General features: G+C 31.8%; 1 pseudogene; it reads right to left on the minus strand.

Moving 5' to 3' along the window:
- Positions 1 to 8,035: 8,035 nt before the first annotated feature.
- On the minus strand, positions 8,036 to 10,029 carry LOC108861704 (peptidyl-prolyl cis-trans isomerase CYP57-like; annotated as a pseudogene).
- Positions 10,030 to 10,678: the final 649 nt, after the last annotated feature.

The raw sequence follows: 10,678 nt of genomic DNA on the forward strand, positions 1-10,678 counted from the left end.
TGCCTACTTCATGGGCTGCTAATGTTGGGCATTTAGTGCTATCACGTACTCTTTGATTTCATTAATTCAACATTCTTTCTTTTTTCGAATACCAGGAGATTCGGGGCCAAATCCTATAATCTCCGAGGCCCGAAACCATATTATTTAATATTAGTTTCGTCCCAGCGTTCATTTGAACTGGGGATTCTGAAACAATGGTCATGTTTTTTTCTGGTTGAACTAATGACCTCTGGTGTTAAACATAGTTTCATATATAAGTATCTAAATCTATCCTTCTCCTTCAGGTTCCACCGGAAATTGAACCCTTAAACTCAGGACAAATGAATCACACACTTTACCAATTGATCTTTATAGAAAATAACCAAATTCGAGTTTCCTAGCTTTTAGGTTTTCATAACTGTTTTCGCAGAAAAGTTTTCAACTAAATTAGAACAAAAGGAAAGCGGCATAATTTGGTACTCTTCTTAAAGTAAAATGAAAGAGGATTGATAGAAAACAGTGGAAACTAATTTTAGAAACGTAGAATATCTAAAAAATTGTAGAATTTTTATTTCCGGTTTTCAAGAATTATGTAGTAGTGGTAATAATTTTTTTTCTACCAGATAGTAGATCAATAGATAATCCGTGTAAGATTTAGCATTCAATAACATTTGATTAGAATTATATCAACTGAAATTTTAAAAATGGGGTATGACACACATATAGAAGATCAAAAAAAAAATTAATACATCGATAAAGCATACAAGTGTAACATTATACAACCAAAAACATGTGAAAATATTTCGAAACGTCACTAGAAGTTGTCGAATTTTAATTTTGACACATTTTTAGCTATCAGAATGATGTATATGGTGTTACCAATATAATACATAACTAGAATTTTGACCCGCGCTTTCAAAGCGCGGGTTTATTTTTTATTTTTTAAATTGACAAATATTTAGTAAGTGTCATATTTTCATATATTTGTTTTTTATAAAAGACTTAAACTTTTTATCTTTTTTATCGTGTTTCATTTTAAATGAGTACTAGATTTTGATCCGCGCTTTTAAAGCGCGGGAGTATTTTTAGTTTAATTACATTTTGTTATTTTTTTGTTTGGTTTTGGTTTAATTTTGTTTTTTTTTTTTTGGTTTTTCAATCCAAGATATAGGAACTGTCCGGTTATTTATGAATTTGGTTTTGGTTTTGGTTTCAGTTTGACTATTTTGGTTAGGACCGGGCAAAAAACTCGAATCCGAAGAACCGAATCTGATCAGAAAAATTAATTAGTACTCACCAAAATTAGTTAAACATCTGAATGGGTTCAAAAATTTGTATCTAGAGAACCAAACCGAACTCTATCCGAACATAAATATTTTAGATACCCGAATGTATCAGAAATATATTTAAATAATTAAATATACTAATTATTTTTAGATTTAATACATAAAAAGGATCCAAAATATATATGATATTTTGAAATTTTCTAAAAGTTAATGTTTAAAATAGCAAAACAAATATTCAAAACACCAAAAAATACTTGAAAAATCTATTGATTTTCTATCAAAATATTGATATCAAACCAATTTATATGTTGGCTTATGTATTTTGGCATACATTATTCAAACTTATATATAATATTTATATTATTTCTAGATTTTTAGAAGTTTAAAGTAGATATAATTTTTTTATTTTTTAAAAATAATTTCAACGGGTTATCCGAACCCGCAAAGATCCGAACCGAATCCGAACCAAACATTTTTTGTCAACAGTTACATATTGTTGTTTAAATTATGTTTAACATTTTTTGTAAACAGTTTTTAATATCTATAAAGTGAGAATATCTTGCCTGTTACCAAATAATTGTTGGTCTCTTCTAGTTCTAAACAGAAAGAGTTAAAAGTAAACTGTTTTTTTTTATTAGTTTTCCAGTTAACTATACTATTAACACGATTCTATAAACATATCTCCTGTTGAAATGTTAAGTAAATGTTATATAAATGTTATGGCAACCTCTATATTTTATATGAGGATATATTATAGTTACTATATAATTGAATATAATTGAATAACTATACCTATATCAAGGAATGCCAACCGTATAGCAATCATATTGTCAAAACTCATATCAATAATAGGTCACAGGTTTTGTTTTTAGAAAAAAGTATATAAATTGAAACATGTGTTCCATTTTAAACAAAGGAAATATATATAAACGCATTCATGTTGTAAAAGGTAAATAGTTTTATAGATTAATAAGTTTATATTAATAGGCACTCATTTTTGAAAGGTCGTAGAGTTTATATTAATGAGTTTATAAAAGCAGTGGTATATTAATATTTAATCATTTTCGAGAAATACTAAGGTAAAAGGTACATCGTATTAATAACATTCCTATAATTAGTTATTATGTCATTAAAACTAAGCAAGGATATATAGTAAGAAAATTATCAATTACTTCGAAATAGGAAAGTAGTATTTATGGCACGAAAATTACGGTAAAAGCAAGATATGCTAATTTAATTTGTTAAATTATTTGATTTTATTGCATTAAATATAGGAGTGGCATTCTTTTGTAAATTATTTCAAAAGCTAGGGGCAAAATCCTATGAGGGATTCTGCTTTAATAGTATAGATAGGCCTCAGCACAATATCCAGATCCGAAGAATCAACCCGAAACCTACCCGAAAATCAGGGTCCCTAACCGATCAGACCCGGAGTAAATATCCGAATGAGTTCTAAATTGCTATATCCAAAGAACCGGTCCCGAACCCGATCCGAACCGAGAACTGAATGAGTACCCGAAGATATCCAAAATGTGAATATATATCTAAAAATATATGCTATTAATTATATTTATAATTATTTTAATATTTTAAATTAATATTATAAGTTAACTATAGTAGTTATTTTCGGTACTTTTGAGTATTTTTGGATAAAATATGATAATTTGGATAAAAATTTACCCAAAAAACTGTATAGAATGAATATTTTGGTTACTTTCAGTTACTTTTGAGTAATTTGTATACAAAAATTTGAACCAAATCGGATACTTTGGTTACTTTGAGTACAAATAACCGAACCCGTTTTAGATATTTTGGTTATTTGGTTATTTTTCAGGTTCTTATGCATGAGAACCGAATCCACCCGGATCCGGAAATACCCAATTCGAATCCGACCAGAAATTTTATAATACCCGAATGGAGTTTAATTTCAAAACTCTAAAAACCTGATACCCGAAAAAACCGATCCGTACCCGAATGAGTACCCGAACGTCCAGGTCTAATGAGTATTTATGTTTAGAAAATTGAACTTTATTTTTAATGAATTAAGTTGGTATAACTCTGATAAAATTAATTTCATTATGTGGCTAATTTTTTTAATAAAAAAGTTATATACTTTTAATAAAATTTTATACTTTTCAACGAAAAAATCAGTTTTTTTATGAATGTTTAAATTATATTAAAAAGAAAAAACATCATAATTATGTGATTTTTTTTTTCACAACACAAAATATTAAAAATGATTGAAAATAAATTATTTGAACTTGAAGAAAAAATAAAAATTGGATCTGATTTTTTAATCGGCCCAAATGGCCCAAGAGAGATCTGATGTGGGAAGTGGACTGGATCCAAAAAAATGACCCAATATAAATGTGTTATTAATATTACTTGATTGCCCTTAATGAAATATGCAATGTTAGTAAATGAAAGGGTATTTTTAGTAAAAAACCCAATAGGATCCTGCTTTAATAGTATAGACTAGATTTTGACCCGCGCTTTTAAAGCGCGAGTTTATTTTCCTTTATTTTTTTTTTAAATTGACAAATATTTAATAAATGTCATATTTTCATATATTTGTTTTTTTTATAAAAGACTTAAGCTTTTTATATTTCTTTATCGTGTTTCATTTTAAATGAGTATAGGCCTGATCACAATATCCGGATCCGAAGAACCAACCCAAAACCAACCCAAAAATCAGGGTCCCGAACTCGATCAGACCCGGGGTAAATATCCGAATGAATTCTAAATTGCTATATCCGAAGAACCGATCCGAACCCGATCCGAACCGAAAATCAAATGAGTACCCGAAAATACCCGAAATGTGAATATATATCTAAAAATATATGTTATAATTATATTTATAATTATTTTAATATTTTAAATTAATATCATAAGTTAACTATAGTAGTCATTTTTAGTACTTTTGAGTATTTTTGGATAAAATATGATAGTTTGGATAAAAGTTTATCCAAAAAAACTGTATAGAATGGATATTTTTGGTTACTTTTGGTTACTTTTGAGTAATTTGGATACAAAAAATTGAACTGAATCAGATACTTTGGTTACTCTGAGTATAAATAACCGAACCCGTTTTAGATATTTTGGTTATTTGGTTATTTTTCAAGTTCTTATGCATGAGAACCGAACCCACCCGGACCCGGAAAGATCCGACTCGAACCCAATCCGAAAAAAATAAAAATTGAATCTGATTTGTTAATCGGCCCAAATGGCCCAAAAGAGATGATGTAGGCAATGGGCTGGATTTAAAAAAATGACCCACTATAGATTTGTTATTAATATTACTTGATTGCCCTTAATGAAAAATGCAATGTTATTAAAGAAAGGAGTATTTTTAGTCTAAAAACCAATAGGATCCTGCTTTAATAGTATAGATAGTTCAAATAAGTTGTCATGTCAGTTCATGTGGTTTACGATACATTAACTTAGTCTAGAGTGTAGCTATGTAGTGGTATATTGTTCGTATAGTTGGTAATCATTTTTCCATGATTAAATGAAAGATTATTCTATTGAAAATTGTGAAATGTTTTCTGCTTAAAATGAAACCACATAAGAGGATGAACTGAAAACAAAAACTAAAAGATGAATTGTGTTGTTTCCACTCCAACGCCAGTGAAACTGCTACCGCCGGTGAATAATATAATTCCCCAAAAATATGTGAAGCTTAGATATAAACAACTATCGGAAATATAAAGGATATTACCTGTTCCTTCCTAAACAAGTTCGCTCAGAACTCTCTCCAATCCATATTAAGACCAAAAGACTTTGGGGCCGCGGAATCACTTGATTTGTTTCCATTAGAAGGTTGTTTTCTTGAGAAGCACCTCCTTCCACATCATTGGGAAGCAGGCAATATAACCCTCGGATGTCATCCCACAAAAAAAAGATTGACTAACTAGTATCTACTACCAGAGCCAACAATCTAGTAATCTGTTAAGATTTAGATAGTGAATTTCTGTAAATCTCAACTTGAATTCAATAATAAATTACCCGAGTTACAACCTTATAATAGCACTCAAGAACAATCAATATCAACAGGATATCGATTACATCTCTTACAAATCTCTGCGCGAGAAACACCTCAAGACCTCAGTCCCCAATTCTAATCTCAGATCACAATTCAGGTGATGAAAAACAATAATCCAATACAATTTTCATATAAGAGTCTAGTAGACTGTAATGGCAAAGACTCTAACTGAACCAGAGTTTCTTCCCCCTTCTTTATGACTTCTATCCATTGGAAGTTCCCTCTTATGATTCCACAACTCTCTTCCCTTGTTTCTTCTTTGAATAATACACTTGTATATGTGTATCATATCTCTCCATGTTCATCAAAGCTTCAAACCTGGCCATGAACAGAACGGGGCATGAGTCCTTGCCTACTTCATGGGCTGCTAATGTTGGGCATTTAGTACTCTCACGTACTCTTTGATTTCATTAATTCAACATCCTTTCTTTTTTCGAATACCAGGAGATTCGGGGCCAAAGCCTATAATCTCCAGGTCCAAAACCATATTATTTAATATTAGTTTCGTCCCAGCGTTCATTTGAACTGGGGATTTCTGAAACAATGGTCATGATTTTTTCTGGTTGAGCTAATGACCTCTGGTGTTAAACATAGTTTCATATATAAGTATCTAACCATATATCATTCTCCTTCAGGTTCCACCGGAAATTGAACCCTTAAACTCAGGACAAATGAATCACACACTTTACCAATTGATCTGTATAGAAAATAACCAAATTTCTTAACCGAGTTTCCTAGCTTTTAGGGTTTCATAACTGTTTTCGCAGAAAAGTTTTCAACTAAATTAGAACAAAAGGAAAGCGGCATAATTTGGTACTCTTCTTAAAGTAAAATGAAAGAAGATTGATAGAAAACAGTGGAAACTAAATTTAGAAACATGTGTAGAATAACTAAGAAATTGTAGAATTTGTATTCTCGGGTTTCAAGAATTATGTAGAAGTGGTAATAATTTTTTTTCTACCAAATAGTAGATCAATAGATAAGTCGTATAAGATTTAGCATTCAACAACATCTGATTAGAATTATATCAACTGAAATTTTAAAAATAGGCTATGACGCACATATAGAAGATCAAAAAAAAAATACATCGATAAAGCATACAAGTAAAACATTATACAACCAATAACATGTGAAAATATTTCAAAACGTCACTGGAAGTTGTCGAATTTGAATTTTGACACATTTTTAGCTAATGATGTATATGGTGTTACCAGTATGATACATAATAATTCAAAGATGTTGTCATGTAGTTCATGTGGTTTACGATACATTAACTTAGTCTAGAGTGTAGCTATGTAGTGGTATATTGTTCGTGTAGTTGGTAATCATTTTTCCATGATTAAGTGAAAGATTATTTTTAATGAAAATTGTGAAATGTTTTCCGCTTAAAATGAAACCACATAAGAGGATGAACTCTGAAAACAAAAACTAAAAGATGAATTGTGTTGCTTCCACTCCAACGCCAGTGAAACTTCTTCAGGTTCAACCCACCACGACTTTTATATCTTGTACTCCTTTATGATCCTTTTGCGGTTTTTAGCTGGAGTCGACAGTGAGAGCTTGAATAATCACCAGAATTTGAAGCCCCGCCGGATTTAGAGAGCAAGGAATTTGTTGAGACGCTTTGAACAGGCCCTAACTCTGCTTTTCCCGTTCTACAAAACCCATCAGACAATACAATCTTCTTATTCTTTGATCTTTAGAGAAACTTTAACTCATCTAACCCGAGATCTAATCAGTTAAGTGAAGATTGACTTTTTTAATACGAAAACTAAGCATAACCAGTGAAGATTGTGTTTTTTTTATTCTCACTAGGGTTGGCCCGCCCTACGGGCGGGATGATAATTCAAAAATAATTTAAACATTTATAATAAATATTTTTTATTTTTGTTTAATATTTTCTGTTATTTTAAAATGTTATATTTTATAACTTAATTTGTCATTAAATGAATTATGATTACTTTCTTCGATTTTATGATAAAAATGACATACATTTTTGTACTCAGTTAAATTTATTCATATATATATATAAAACTTTACTTTTATTAATAAAATCTAGAAGATTTGTTACAGTCGATGGAATGAAATTATAATATTTATAGAGAGTTGAAAGAATTATTGTAGCTTTTGCTAGGAAGATGTGTTCCAAACCAATAACCTGATTTAACTGAATAATTACTATTTATATATATTTAAATTATCAAAATAATCAATAATATTGTATATTCTTTTTTAAAAAATAATTGTTAAAATATAAATAAAATTTCAATTATTAATATTAAATATTCAGAAATAAAAAATATAATATATTAGTGTAACCAAATTTGTTAATTTTATTATTCTCTGTTGAGTTGAATTTTGACTTTATGATTTTAAAAATTAAAATTAGTTTGGACTTTGGATTAAAAATATGCCAAAGTTTATCTAATATTATGGTCAAATAATAAAAGAATAAAATATATGTGAAATGTTTTCATGAGTGAATCAGATAGGGATTTTATTATCACTTCTTAGTCTCATGTTCATCATTAAGCGGAAGAGAATGGTGTTGGGATGGTACATTCTTCTTCCCTCTCAAAAAAAAAAACAACTTACCTATGTATAAGTAAGTGATCAATTTGCATAGGTAAGTTGTTTTTGTTTTGACGGTTAGCACAAAGTTAAAACCTTGAATGTTGTCCAACATAGAACCATTAAAACGTGTGATAAGCATCCCTAAGCACATATATGAGTTGGTTTGAACTTTTATTATAATTTGGTTAGAAGCATCCCTAAGCACATAAATGAGTTGGTTTGAACTTTTGTTATGTAATTCATAAGTTCTATATATCAGCTTTGAGAGATGAACAAACTAATTACTTTTTTCTGAGTTGGTTTTGGAGGAGAATATCTCCCATCTATTTCCTTCTGCTAAGCACCTGATTCCTCATCTTTGCATCAAATTTAGTCTCGTCTCCACCATCATCGTCATCATCACTATGTCCAACTGGATCGGATACAGGCCAGCTTTTCTCTTTTTGAGCATCTTCCTTCTTAGATCGAGAGCTCCCCGCACAGATAGCACCTCCTTCAAGTCAGATGCATTCTGAAATGCAAAAGAAAAAAAAAACATCAAAAATCTAAATTTTTTTGTTAAGACAAAGAAAGACACCAATAACGAAAAACCTTCAATTTTCATCTGATGCATATGATAAACTGCTGTGCAGATTAGCAGGAGGATATGTAAAATAGTTATTCGCAATACTTTCACACTTTACATACTGATTAGCCTAGACTTACACACATAAGAGAAGAATAAATGAGAGGGGAAGAAACGCCAGCAAAAAGAGAAGAAGATAAAATTGCATTATTACCCGTTCTTTATTTGTAGATTCTGGCTTCAATACTCGAGGATCGTTCAACACGTCATGACTGCTCTTAATCTTTTGCTTTACAGCTGCCAGTTCCTTCTCCTCTTCCTCAGCTTCTTCTCCGAATGACAGTAGATTCAATTTCCTGATTGTATCAAAGACAACAAAAGGAAAAAGAAAAAAAACTCAACTAACAGACAAAGCAAATATACAGCTTAAACTATTGATTCTCCTTGGATAGCAACTTACTTCACAGGCTTTTTTGGGGGATTCCTTGACTTCATCAACAGGAGCATGTGATGTCTTTGCTAACACTCTAGGAACAATATCTTCGAAAGGGTTCCACAAAACCTAACGTATAAAAAAAATCACGACTGTAAACTCAACTATATCATAAGAACATCCTCAATAACGGGAGATCAACACTGTCTTATGCATCAGATTTAACATGTAAGAACTCTTACCTCAACAGATAATATTTTGGGAGCAGGATCCAGGGGACGATCATCTTTACCAATGTCAACCTCTCCTAGTCTTAGAAGATTAAAGATTGAATCACCCGTTACCTATAATAAGAACATGATCAAGAACTTAGAAATAAATACTTGTACGAAGCAGAACAAACAAAAGTCAAGTACCTTTCCAAAGATAGTGTGCTTCTTATCAAGCCAATCACACTTATCCAAAGTGAAAAAGAACTGGCTACCATTAGTATTCGGTGAGCTCTCAATAGCCATAGCCACAATCCCCCGGTGGTTAAATCTCAGCCTCGAGTGGAACTCATCGGCAAAGATACCTCTGTATATACTCTCTCCACCTGTTAGATATCACTCACAACAGTCAACATATTGAAATCGACTCGTACATACTAACCCTAGGAGTTTAATCAGAGGATCTGGGAAAGTACCTGTGCCGGAGCCGGTGGGATCGAGGAACCCGGGGATTACACGGTGGAAGATGGTGTTGTCGAAGTAACCCTCGAGGCAAAGTTGAACGAAGTTCCGAACGGATTTGGGGGCTTCCTTAGGCCATAAGCTCGATGTCGATTGGGCCATGAGTTGCAAAGTGTAAAGACATAGAAATCACGAATGCATATCGTTACAGAAACTGGATCGTCCCCATTCGCTGATCGAAGAGAACGATGACCACGAACACGTTCTTACCACGGATTAGAGTTTCTCTATACTTGTGTGCTCGCTGGACCGCAAAATCAGAGTAAGAGGCAAACCCCAATTGAAGCACATAACATTACACCGCAACGCATCAGAGAGTGATGAAATTCTGACGATGGACGCAGGCAGGGAGGACGAAGACGACGACTCTCAAACTCGATTAGGGTTTTCCTGTCCTTAGGTTCTCGCTGGGCCGAAAATAGAATATGAGACCAAACCCACACATAAGCCCTGACGAAAGACAAAACACAAAGTGATGCGTTTCATTTAATGAGACACGTGTCGAACTCTCAGCGACCGAATTTCTTACGTGTCAGCAGGAGAGAACCAACTCTTTTTTATAGTAAATAGATAGATGTCTCTCTTTCCTACATTTACATTAATTTTATTTTTTAAATACGCTAGATGTTCTATTAGAAACCACTATTAGAGGTGGTCTTTGTATCTCCGTGCTAAATAAACAAGAAAAAATTACATATAGGGTCACTTTTGCACTTTATAATAGCATCATGAGTCACTTTGTTCTACATAGACATTTTTTTTAACTGTTTACATAATTTCTTTAGATTTCCAACTAAAACATAACTATGGTGGTCCCCATTCTATTTCCTTTTTTTTTCTTTATCAATAAAAACATTAAATTAACAGTTTTTTTGGACTCTGATTTTTCCACCACTGATTCAAAACTTGAAACTCTCAATCATCTACTTCACCATAGGAAGTCATAGATTATCCATGTCCGATGACTTCTATCCGTTTTTCAATCTCGTCCCCCTCTCTTATTTGCTCAAAAACCAAGACACCGGGTTCCCTTTGTAAAGCTCTGGAGTCTCTCACCGCCAGCTCTAC

The sequence above is a fragment of the Raphanus sativus genome, chromosome 5, assembly GCF_000801105.2.
Source record: "Raphanus sativus cultivar WK10039 chromosome 5, ASM80110v3, whole genome shotgun sequence".
In the NCBI taxonomy this organism is placed as follows: domain Eukaryota; kingdom Viridiplantae; phylum Streptophyta; class Magnoliopsida; order Brassicales; family Brassicaceae; genus Raphanus; species Raphanus sativus.